Source organism: Saccopteryx leptura, chromosome 3 (assembly GCF_036850995.1).
Source record: "Saccopteryx leptura isolate mSacLep1 chromosome 3, mSacLep1_pri_phased_curated, whole genome shotgun sequence".
NCBI lineage: Eukaryota > Metazoa > Chordata > Mammalia > Chiroptera > Emballonuridae > Saccopteryx > Saccopteryx leptura.
Genome location: NC_089505.1, coordinates 225048040 through 225058845, shown reverse-complemented (window position 1 = coordinate 225058845; position 10806 = coordinate 225048040).

Below are 10806 nucleotides of genomic sequence, written 5' to 3'. Positions count from 1 at the left end.
AGTGGCGGGTGGCTGGAACTTTTAATCTCCAGCTAGTAAGGACAGTCTGGAATATCGTAACTGAGAATCCAGGCTACCCTGATCAGTTTTCATACATTGATCAATGTCTAAAAGCCTGTTCAATACAGAAAGGGCGCTACATCTTCCTAGTCCAGCCATACTTATATCTAGGACAGAAAGGGGATTCAAAAGAAAGAATTAGAACTCTGTTAGGAAAAGATCAATGTGCGTATTGCAATAGGGAATATGCCTGGGAAAGTGTTTCTTCAGCCTCTAGGACTATGATGGCGAACCTATGACATGCGTGTCAGCACTGACACGTGTAGCCATTTTCGATGACACGCGGCCGCATGAGGTCGCATAGCAGAGAAGTATGGGGCCACATGCGAGAAGGACGTTTCATCCTCGGCTCCTGTACGGCCAAGTGCAGTAGCTGAGGATAAAACATTTGCTGTAGTGTAGACACTCTGTGCCAGAGGGCTGTAGGCCAAAACAACAGAACTCCGGCACAGAGCGTCTAGTTCTGGGACTTCCGGTTAGGCCGTTAGGGGATCTTTACCTCACTTCTGGCCGGCAAAGCAGGGAGCAGCAGAATGCCGTGGGGGACGCATCTCTGGGGGCCCTGTGATCGCCATTACCAGCAACCACATAACCACAGCAACCATCATCCAATCTACTGTTCTGAGGTGTCATGGATTTCTAATTGACCATCATTACTGAGATAGTGAGGGGGAGGCTGGGAGAGGCGAGGGCCTGTGCTATGGGTGCCATTTTTCTCCATTAGAAATAGCAGCAGCCATCTTAATTTACATAAGATGCAACTTGCAGAATTTCAAGACAGCATCTGGGCTCAGGTGTTTGTCGACTTGAGGTCAAAGCTTGAGAATCTGGAAAGGTGCCGCTTGCAGAATCAAGAGGAGTGCCACTACGAACAGGAAATTTGGAGTACCTGGAACCGATTACCAGACACTTTTAGCACCCTGAAAAATATAACAATGGCTTTACTCACAATTTTTTCCTCTACGTACTTTTGTGAGACCTTATTCTCAGCGTTAAATAATATCAAAACCAACAAAAGAAACAGATTGACAGATGATGTCAGTAGTGCTTGCTTGGGCTTGAAGTGTACAAAATACCAACCTTCAATTGAAGATTTAGCCAGTGAAATTCAGCAACAAAAAAGTCACTAATAGGCAGGTTAGTTAAAGAATTCCCCCTCCCCCTCACTTATCTTAGTTCACAGCACCCCACACAAGTTAAATAATATCAAGACCAACAAAAGAAACCGACTGACAGATGAACAAAGAAGTCACTAAGCAGGTAAGTTAAATAATTAGTTTTTGGTTTATTAAATACAGTTATATATTACAATTATACATTTTTGTTATTTAAACTATGGTTTTTTTCTTGAAGTGACACACCACCAGAGTTATGCTCAGTTTTTTGGCGAATTTTGACACAACAAACTCAAAAGATTGCCCATCACTGCTCTAGGGGAAAGGGCTGGCAAGTAAGCAGTTTGAGTGAGAGGAAGGCAGGGCCGGGATGTGCTGTGGGTGGAGCAGCAGGGGAAAGGCACTAGAGAAAGGGTAAAGTAACTAGAGGAAATATAAAATAGAAACTAGTTTCAAATAATCAAATATCCACCTGCTGACCAAAAGAGGTTTTGCTCATTTGGAAAATACAGGGTAAAAATAATATTAAAAATTAGAAAAATCTTAAAGGAAAGAAAAAGAATTTAGAAATTAATGAACAAAGGGTGTGGACCTCGCTAGTTATTAGTTCCTTGAAATAAATTGCAACTCCAGAAGGAGTGATAGAAGCATGAGTAATAGTATTATAGGGAATAGAATTATTAGAGACAAGCCCCCTGTGGGTTAGGGATAGGGGCTGGTTGCTCTCCATTGGTGTAAAAAAAATTAGAAAAAGGTTCCAACACTCTCCCACAGGGCCGAGGTGATATTGGGTTCTCTCTAAGTCTCTCAATTCCTTCATGTGGAGTAATGGTTATCTGATGAGGGAGGCATGGAGTTCATGGGGAAGACCCATTTGCATTAGCCATAATAGTAAAAACTGTAAAAGAATTTTCAGGGAATTGTGGAAAAAATTGGAAACCTCATATAGGCTAAATCAACTCAGTATTGGGAAAGTAATTTTGTGAAAATTGTATTTAACTGCTCAAAGCAAGGCAGTTAGTTACAGGTAGTACAATACATTAGATTATACAAGACAAACGGCAGGAAAGAAAAAAAGGTAAAAGCAGCAGACTCCACTCCCAGTCCTTGGAATCTGTTTTCCCTTAGGCATCCCGCCCCTCATGTTGACTTAATAGTGTAAATTACTGTGGGTCAAAAGTGTTAATATCTCTTTGCCAGCTGGGTAGTTTGTACCAAGAATCCCTTATTGTGTAAAGAGTATTTTTCATGTTAGAAATGTATAAATGTTATTTCAAAGGCCTTTTGTTAATTCTTATTTACTATTTTATAGCCCTATAATATTGAAATCTTGGTTTAAATATTAGGAATTGTCAATAATGTCTTTTTATGTAATGCTTATTATTTTGAAACAATATTGTTCAATGCTAGGTAATATAAGAAAAGGAGTCATATCCTGGAACTCCTGCAAATCTATTTTTATCATGCTCTTTGTTTAAAATTTCTTTTGAATGCTAATGTACTGAGTTATTCAGCAGCAGAGAGACTCTGGAATCCTAAAGGAAAGACCAAACCTGTTTCTCCTGCAAGCTTTTACCCTCTTTTATTTGATCCAGCTAATAACGCTGCTTTTGTTTTTTCCCAAAAGTTTATATAGACAGGAAAGAACCCTCAAGCCCCTCAGTGAGATCTTCTGAGCATGGCTTTTAAGGTCTATAATGGCCAAGATAGGAACAGAAAAGGTAAATAGAGCCCAAAAGAGATCAGGAAAATACCAGCTTTTGGCATACTGGAGCTTAAAGGCTCCAGCATCCCAAAGGGGCTTCATAGGATTCCATCAGGGCCCTGCTTCAAGAGTGGAAAGAAAGGTCATTGAGCCACTTCTCAGCCCCCACTAGAGGACATGCCTTTGCTGTGGGAAAAAAGGGCATGAGAAGGTAAGCTGTCCCCTTGCTCCATGGAGGGAGGGTTCAGTCTCTTCCAGCCCTAATCCAGCTACCTGTGACCTGACTTTGCCCAGCCTGCTGGGACTTGCCACTGAAGGCTAAAGGTGCCTGGGGCTGTTGGCCACATCTCAAGTCACTGAGAACAAGCCTAGGGTATTTCTTCCAAATAGCAGGTAAACTGATCTCAGTTTTTTGTAAACACGAGGGCCACTTACTATGCCTTGCTTAATATTCGAGTTTTATTTATCCCTCAAAGATCTCTACTGTGGGTATTGACAGTCTGATTTCTGTTGCTTTGTTTAATGTATAGTATCTCCTTTATTCCTCTTGTCTTGATGCCTCCATGCCTATTTTAGGCTCCTAATTCCAACTAGAAGCAGTGGTCATTAGGACTTGGACTCTTAACTGTAGAGTGTAGAATGTGACCACAACTCCAGTGCCTTGTGGACTATTTCTGAATATGTGTGACTCCTGCTCTTTGGGACAATTCTCAGATTGAAGTGGGAATTGGGTTACATTTGCAAATAATATAAAGCAGTAATGGTGTCAACATAGACTTAGTAAAATTACGTTAACATGTTAAAAACATTTGTGACTGTAAGAATTTTATCATATTATATTGGTTAGAACAGTGGTGGTCAACCTGGTCCCTACCGCCCACTAGTAGGCATTCCAGCTTTCATGGTGGGCAGTAGCAGAGCAACCAAAGTATAAATAAAAAGATAGATTTGGCCCTGGCCAGTTGGCTCAGTGGTAGAGCATCGGCCTGGCATGCAGGAGTCCCGGGTTTGATTCCCAGCCAGGGCACACAGGAGAAGCACTCATTTGCTTCTCCACCCCTCCTCCTCTCCTTCCTCTCTGTCTCTCTCTTCCCCTCTCGCAGTCAAGGCTCCATTGGAGCAAAGTTGGCCTGGGCACTGAGGATGGCTCTGTGGCCTCTGCCTCAGGCACTAGAATGGCTCTGGTTGCAACAGCGCAATGCCCCAGATGGGCAGAGCATCGCCCCCTGGTGGGCATGCCGGGTGGATCCCAGTTGGGGTGGGCTGTGCCAAGGTCTGGGAGGGCCCAGCCAACCCTCCCCTCAGAAGAACCAAGTGTGGGAGAGGGGTTGTGTCACATGGGTGGGCCTCTCTGGGACCCCCACTCCCACCCCCACCCCCTTAGTGGGTGAGAGGCCAGTGACCTCTGCCAAGCCATTAGGGGGAGGACTGGAGGGGTGCTGGAGGTAATCATGTGTTTGGGAAGGGGCTCGATGGGGGGGGGAGGGAAAGATGACTGTGGTGGGCCTGGCGGAGGGAGCGTGTGACCAGGTGTCATGGGCTCTAATGCCATATCTTGTGTCATGTGACCCTGGGAATTGACTGTGCTGTGAAGAGCTCTGGAGGCTGATGTGGAGCCCACGTGACACCAGTCTGCAGATGCCTTTTCCCAGTGCCAGTGTGGCTGGGGTGTTGGGAGCTGATGCCCTAGTTTGTGGGGAGATAGGCTGCAAGCTGACAGTTTAGATTTGTGGGGGACAGAGGTGTGGGGACTGGCAGTAAACTGACAAAGTTCTTGTGGCCCATCCCCCACCTCACTTGCTTGGTTAAGTTGCTAGAGGCTGTGGGAGAGACAGCAAGCTGACTAAGATCCTTACAGTTTAAGAGCTTAGCCAAAGGCTAGGCCCACAACTCCATGTCTGTGTCTGTGATGCTGATTCTTTCTACTAGTCCCATCCCCCACATCTCTCACTTGTGATCTTCCTCTTACCCTTTGTTTGTGGAGCTACTGGTTGAGATGTTATGCATGGTGGGGGGTTTTTGGGCTCTTGAGACAATTCCTGGTATACTTCCGAAATGTGACTTTGTATCTGAGCTCTCTTTATTTTGCAAAAGAACTTTGCTCTGCACTATAAATTAAAGCTTTGGGTGGGGGTGTGCAGGTTTACTCTGGCTCACTATCAGCCTGCCAGGTGACCTCTGGATCCCATCCTTTTTCTCTGTTTATCTCCTAATCCTGCCCTGTTCCCACTCTAGACCTGCACAAGCACGAGTGGCGCTGTTTGCGGCACTGGTTCTCACCAGCCTGGGAGACAGAACTGTGATGTGAACAGGCTTGTGATTGAGGCTGGCCGCCTTCACCAGTCCAGGGCTTGGCTGGGTGGGCTCAAGCCTACGAACTATGGCAGGGTCAGGTTTTCTGGACTAGGTGCGTGTCTGCATGTGCCCCCCTGCGTGCGTGCAGGCCGAGGCCTCTGCCAGGCCCTGGGGTCCTTCTTCAACTTGACTGTGGTGGACGCAAGGAAGTCCCACTTCTTTTTGGAGGGAATGGTGCTGAGACAGGTCAACACGGCAATGGACCAGGCTGTGGGGAGGGAGTCCACCCTCAGGCTTGGTCTGAGGCAAGAAGGCAGGGGACTCTGGCACTCCTTCCTCCTGTGCCCATGGTCATCCTTGCTACCCCAACCCCTGCCCTCCCTGACCAGGTTGCTCTCTGCCCCCTCTAGGACTTGAGCTAGCTGGGTGGGCACCTCCATGGGGCCCTGTAAGATATTTTTCCCTGCCGAGGAAGAAGGAAGGGCATAGCCACGAAGTGTGGAATAATAAAAGCTTTATTGTTACAGCGCATCCTGGATGATGTTCTCTGGTCCCGGGAACAGAGGCTAGAGAAGGCGTATGGGGTGATCCGCGTGGGGGACATTTATAGGGTCGGCAGGGTGAAGGTACTGGCTCCTACCCACACCCAGTCCCTCAACGGGCACGTCCCTCAATGAGGAGCCCATGACCCCAGCCTGCCACTGAAACAGGGAAGGGCTGTGAGTAAACCTGTCCTCCATGGTGGGCAGGCTGTTGAACATGGTGTGTGAGTTGCTCAGGGTCCAAGGAAAGAACGTCTATAATTGAGGACCACGCCTTTGAGGACATCTTCAGCTCTGTCAAGAAATGACAGAGCTGGCAGACTTTTCTGGTGGTTCATGAGCTGTGCCAGGAGCTAGGCATTTGGGCCTGAGTGAAGAGTGAGCCTTGGTCAGGAACAGGTGGGGACACTGGCCACCAGAACAAAAGCTCCCCATTGTCATCTTCCCCTCTCTTGTAGGGGCTAGTAGTGACCGTGATAATACCTGTCCAATCTGGTTTATGAGAGCAGATCTTTTGTATACATGAGGAAACAGAGACTCAGAGAGGTTAAGCATTCTGCCTCAAGTCACAGAGCCGGAAGGGGCAGAACTGAGACTCAAAACCCCATTTCCTGACTCCAGAGCCTCGTGATGTTTCTGTGGCCGGGAGCTTCCTTCCTCACCTGATCCACACTTCTTCACCTGCTCTGAAAACATGTAGTGAGTGAAAGGTACACTCTCCATGGGAATGAGCTGAAGTATCCTTGGGGTCAGTGGTAGCTGTTAGCCAATGCAGTTTGGGTTTGAATCACTGTGTGTGACCTGACTCTCTGGCCTCTGCACTTGTCCATGGGGCTGATGCTATCCCTATGCTCTGGGCAGAGTGTCACTGGTGTGAGGAAGGGGCTCAAAGACATGATGCACATAAGTGAGCATGGAGGCCCCTGGTGACCTTTCTACTCCAACCGCATGCCTCAGCTGGGCCAGGGCAGTCGAAGGGGCAGGGCTGTCACTTACCCTGCTGTTTCCTGTCCATTTTCAGAGAGATGGGGGAGCTGAAGAGGCTGGACTTGCACCTGGCAGAGCTGTACCAGTGAGGGCCGGTGGCCAACGGGGAGCTGAGAGGGGTAAGGGAGGCTGTGCCTGGAGCTTGGACGTCCAGCTTTTCCCTCTTCTCCTGGGTCACTTCTGTACCAGCTACATGGATAGGAGCCATCATAGCCTGCAAGTCATCAGCTCCACCAAGAGGGAGATTCGGGTAAGACCAGCTGCCCAGTGAGGAGGGGACAGGCCCAGTGGGGTGGAGGTGGTAGAGGTGGGCCTCCCAGCTTCCTGTTTCAGGTCTCTGAGCCCAGTCTGATTCTCCTTTACTTTACAGAGTTCTCCCTGTTCTTGTCAGGCAGCACCCTCTGCTGGCCCATGTCCCCAATGAGCACTGTGCTCCTCTGCGAGGTGATTTCTGGAGGGTGGTCCTGTTCTCCAATTTCTACCATTAGTACTCCTTGAGAGGCACCTACCTCCTGGGTTGGGTCCTTCCATGAGTGACCGGCAGCTCTGATCAGTGCCGGAGGTCAGGCAGACAAGGGCCCTGAGATGATGGGTTTTGGGAAAAGGAGGCAAGAAAGCATGCCCTGTTGCTCACTGAGCAGCCACCAAGGGGATTTAGGGCACATGGCAGCCCAGGCCAGCTGCGACTAACAGTGAAGGGTAGAAAGTGCTTAGTGCGCCGCGTGACCCACCACAGCCTGAGGCGTTGGGCTGGGCAGGGCCTGTCACCTTCATTTTACAGGTGAAGAAACCAAGGCTCAGAGAGAAGGGCATGCTTTGGGTCACTCTGAGGGTAAATGTCAGACCAGTTATCTAAAAGCAGGGCCTAGTGACAAGGAGGGGGTGCTGGGGCAGGAGTGAGTCTAGGTGTGGGCCTGTGTAAGTCCTCTGTGGGTGCGACCAGTGGTCACTCTCCAGGGCCAGGCAGGGAACTGTGAGGAAAACAGAGAGTGAGGCTCGTGGCAAAGTGCAGAGCTGCCCACCTCCCAGAGCACCAACCTGGCTTATCACACATATAGCCTCTGGGTTCCTTCCCTGTGCTGGGCAAAGGCTTAGTGTCCTCTGGGGACAGACCCAAGTGACAGATCCTGGCCCAGCAGGTGGGCTCTCCCTTGGGTGATGCAGGCCAGGCGTCATGACTCTCACCTCTGTGTGCTGATCTCTGCCAGAGCGGCCCAGGAGCCAAGGCTCCAGCGCCAAGGCAGCCTGTTCTGCAGCTTCCGCCAGACGCCCTGCCCAGCTCGCTTGCAGCCCCGACCGCTTCTCTGCTGGCTCAGCTCGCCAAACAGGAGGTCCCGGAGCTGGTGGGTCCCTGAAAAACTCTTCATGTCCTTGACCCTCTCTCCGCTCTGGAGGGACCTCCTGGTCCCCAGCCTCTGCCAGGGAAGGTTTCCTCACTCCAGCCTCATCCCTGTTTTAAATCAAGACTACATCATCTTGCTATTTCTTTAGTGGACGTGATGGCAGCCAAGGGGGAAAGCAAGGGTCCCTCTACCCTCAGCCCACACACAGCGACTGCAGAGGGTGAGGAAGCAGCTGTGTGCGGGTGACTGCTGCAGCTGGTCTTCCTCTGGAAGGTCGCTTAGGAGCAGGGTTGTGGTTAACACAGAGACCTCCCTCCCCACCCCCACCCCCCAGCAGGCAGGAAGTTCTCTCAGCCGAATGCCATTGTCCCCATCTTACAAGATGCGGAGTCTGGGATCCAGGAACGGGACGTGAAGCATGCTCCCCCCTGCTCTCTTTGCTTCTCTCTGCTGCGCTAGGGCGAGAAGTGTGTCTGAGTGTCGCCTAAGCTTCCTGCACTGGGCTCGGAGCTTTATGCTGCTTAGTGCGCAGTACAGCCCCACCAAGCGGTCCCCTTATCTTCGTTTCACCACAAGTGAAAAGGGAGTGTAGAAGACATGCAATGCACTGTCACACTGCTAGTAGACTACATCCAGAATTTGGATCCAGTGCTACTGACCTCAAGAGACTAGCTCTGTCCCTTGCGCCACACTGCCACATGCTGGGACTGAGTTGGTGCCAGGACCCCTCCCGGCCACTTTCAGCTGATCCCCCTGCTAAACTCCCACTTTGGTGATGGTCATATCGGTGTCTCAAAGTGTCATACATGCCACTCACATCTACCATGATGTTGCAAGAAGCCTGTTTTTCCTGGTACTGGGTCCAATAAATCTTTCCATCTTGGTATTTCCAACAGGAAGGGTAGCAATGCACATGCCAGCGCCTCATCACCAGGAAGGTGCTGTTGTATCCTAAGGCTGCTTTGGGGTCATTTGGAGAGCAGGGCCAACTTCAGGCTGAGCATGCTGTGGGACTAGGGGGGTGGAGGAGCTGCTCTGTATGGTATGAAGCCCTAGCCTATACTTGTTCTGATGTCACTGTCACTTGTTAGTGTCATCTGGGATATATGAAGGCTTAGAATGAATGTATCTGCATTTGAAATGACAACATGAACTCTTGATGAAATAGGTCTGTGACAGAGCTCACTGGTGGCATTTTCTGTGGATAAACAAGGGACACATTTGGAATATCTGAAGATAAATAAGGGGCAGCAGGCTGTGCTGTCTAAGTGCTCCCTCATTTCTTATATCTGCACTTCGGGTCTAGAGCCACCCAGGCAAGGGCCAGGTAACCACAGCCTGTGTCTTTAACCTTAGATTCTATTCATTGGGAGAAGGTAGCATTTTATCAGGAAAGAGCTGAGGTCCTGCTTTTCTGGAAAGATGCTGCAATATGTTCAGTAGATGAGTCTACAAAAATCAAATCTTAGAATTCCCTTCTGAGGTAGAGAATGCAGAAGGGCCTGGGAATGAAGAGCCTGGCAGAAGAAGTCGAGGGGCTCTGAGGGAGAGAGTGTGCAGTGTGGGCCGGGGGCCAGGTCAGAGCCTGCCAAGTAAGGGAGGTGGCAGGGAAGTTCCCAGGCTCTCCTGCTTTCCTTCTGCCCGAGCACCCCCGCCTTTTCTTAAACCTGCGCTTCCCTGCCTCCCTGATGGCAGTGGTTTCTTCTCAGTCCCTCTTCTGCGAACTCTTCTCAGGAGCATCACATTTCTACATTTGTGACTCTAACGCGCATCCTCCCTAGACTCTTGGCTCCCTGTAGTCAGGTCATTTGGCTCGTCATTGTATCTGGCACCTGGATCTATAGTGTCCTCCGTTTTACTGAGTGAACCATGTCACCTGGTTCATTACCTTGGGTGGGCTTGTGGAACCTCAGGAGAGTGCCTTCCCACTGCCTCTCCTCTTCCCTGGCTGGAGTGTGATGGTGGCTGGCAGCCATCCTTGGCCATGAAGAGGGCAGAACGATGCCAGATGCGGCGGGGCCTGACTCCATGAGCTCTGGGTTGTCTCACTGGGACTGTGTGTGGAGCTAGTTACTGCAGCCAAATCCAGCCCTGAGCAGTCAGAGAGAGCGGAGAGGCAGCCCAGGGTATTGGCCTCACAGTCCAAAGGTGATTTGGTGCCCATTTGTATAATAAATGAGTTTGATAAATTAGGAACAGTTGAAGAATTTCTCAATTTGTTCTTCCCTCATCACCATGGGAGTCCTTAATTCTTACTTTAGAGATAGGAACTGAAAGCTCTGGATTTGGAGCCTGGCAGCCTGACACTTTCTGTCAATTACTCTGCTTCCACACCTGTCATAAGGCTCCTGTCAGGACCTAGTGAAGTGACAGTCATAGACATTTCCTATCTCACTGTGTGAATGCTAGTCAGGGTTTCCCCTAGTAATGGACAGAAACCTAAATTAAACTGCTTAGGAAAGGGGACTCACTGTCTTACACCACAGGGAAGTCTAGGGTGTGATTGCTCCAGGGTTCAGCGAGGGGTTCGAATGAGGGCCCTGGCTGAACCATGTTCTCTCCAGCTCATGTTTCCCTGGTGGCAGCATTCTCTGGCAGGTTTTTTCTATGTGGTTATAAGATGGCTTACCCTAAACTTGATTTCCATCTTTTCAGCAACTCTACCAGGAAGACACTCTTTCCAACAAAAGTCTGGGAAATGAGTCTCACTGGTTCTGATGGAGACAGCCTCATCCTCTAGCCAGTGCCACTGGCTAGGA